The sequence below is a fragment of the Myotis brandtii genome, unplaced genomic scaffold (genome assembly GCF_000412655.1).
Source record: "Myotis brandtii unplaced genomic scaffold, ASM41265v1 scaffold1286, whole genome shotgun sequence".
In the NCBI taxonomy this organism is placed as follows: Eukaryota; Metazoa; Chordata; class Mammalia; order Chiroptera; family Vespertilionidae; genus Myotis; species Myotis brandtii.
Window position 1 is genome coordinate 34,790 of NW_005354535.1, and position 2,152 is coordinate 36,941.

Genomic DNA, 2,152 nt, shown 5'->3' on the forward strand with positions numbered 1-2,152 from the left:
CTTTAGACTCATTGGATTCCTCTGTCTACAAAAATGTAAATGATGTATGTCTTACTTTCCTTAGCGAATAACTAATATTTTACTATAATTTCCATTCTATTGGTTTTGTCTTTTTTGTTGTGTCAAGTGCTTGATAGAAATTTCTGGGTTTCCAGACACCTGATAGTGACGTGAGGTTCTGTTCTGTTCTGCTTGCCTAGCAGAATGGTTTGCTCCACATTCTCAGCCCTCTCACCCACAGCTCCGTCCTCCACACTGAGCTCCAGCGGCTGCAGGAGAGCGCTGGGTGGGCCACACAGAAATCCGGTGCAAGTGTGTGTCCGCCTTAGAAATAGCGGTGCCGCAAGTTGATTAGTTCCTCCAGTGTGAGGCGGCCTCATGGCACTCCATCCAGATTGCAGTCACCATGAGCAGAGTGATTCATAGGGAATTGCAGGAGGTTTGAAAACATTGTCTATTCATGGAGAGCTGGTGCCTGTTGAATAAATGGTGAGCGTGTCTACTCCTTACCAGAGGGCTGCATTCCCAGGGCAGCCGGTTACACAGCCCTAACTGTGGGCAGAGATGTGTTTGGCCCTTTGCAGTATCACCGTCTTCCAAGACCTAACAGACGCACCAGGAGGTCAAGCAGTCTGCACGCTGCAAATCTTTATTTCCCATTCCTTTACATATTTTATTCTCATAGCATGCTTTCTGTGTAGCTGTTTGGATGCATAATTTAAATATAATTTCGAACCCCAGTGAGGTTGAGACGGCCCCTATGAGGTTGAGACGGCCCCTGTAATGTTGAGATGGCCCCGGTGAGGTTGAAACAGCCCCAGTGGGGTTGGGATGGCCCCGGTAGGGTTGGCATGGCCCCGGTGAGGTTGAGACGGCCCCTGTGAGGCTGAGACGGCCCTTTTGAGGCTGGGACGACCCCTGTGAGGCTGAGCCAGCCCCTGGGAGCAACCTGGCCAGGCCTGGTTTTTCTCCTGAACATGACTTAGAAGATACATGTATATGGAAAGGTCACTATAGTCCAACCCATATAAGCAGTGAAATGGCTACTGATGGTCCTTAATGTGTAAGACCTTCTTTCTTTTCAATCCTCATCCCAGGATATTTTTCCATTGATTTCTATAAAGAGAGTGGAAGACAGAGAGAAATATCGATGTGAGAGAAACACATCGATTCGTTGCCTCCTGCACACGCCCTGACCATGGCTCGGGCAGGGGAGAAGCCTGCAACCAAGGCACATGTCCTTGATGGGAATTGAACCCAGGACCTTTCAGTTCACAGGCTGAGGCTCTATCCACTGATCCACACTAGCCAGAGCTGTAGAAATACTTTTGATATAAGGTCTCTGGATTTCTGAAGAAGATGTAGTGCAGACAAAGAAAAAGAAAAATAGACTGAAGGAACACTTTGTGAGAGGCAGAGCTTGCACTGTCAACACAGTAAGAATGATTCCGGGGCCAGGTCTTACCAGGAGTGTTGATGTTCTTTGTGAACAGTGACGCTGAGATGAGCTCGTTATGAAGGATGAAGTTTAGAGAAGCAGAGGGCTATTACTAGTCAGACAAGTAGCAAAGCCCTCAAATCTCTCATGGCTTTTATTTGGGGAGTACAGCAAATAACAATGGAGTACAGCAAGTGACAATGACTAACAGGCATGCTTATGAGATCATCTGAGCTAAGTTATACATTACACTATTAATTTCCTATGTTATACAAAGACCCTTTCCACCTGCAGCAGTGCACCCTCCCTGGCTTTCCATGCCCTCATGGACTATTTATCACCTCAAGGAAAGTTCTGCCTCTGAACCATAAATCTTGCGTGCAAGACTTTGTTCTGATGTGGCCCGCTTGCAGGCCCCCGCCTTTTCCTGGCAGAGCATCCTCTTCTAAGTTAACTTTTCATTCCATTTGTCCATCTACACACGAGACAGAGCGTACGGCACAGGAAGCCTTGCCCACACCTGTTTGGCTCAAGTAAACTCATAAAAGTTCTCTACGGGTTTGCATGTTTTTCCGTGAACACGACATATACACCTGCTGGTTTCTGAGGGCGAGGCAACAGAATCTGTCCATGAGGTCCGCTGTGAGACGGTAGAGGCGTCTGTTTCTGCTGTCAGAAGCCAGGTCACCCTTAGAGAGAGTGTAGAAAACAACC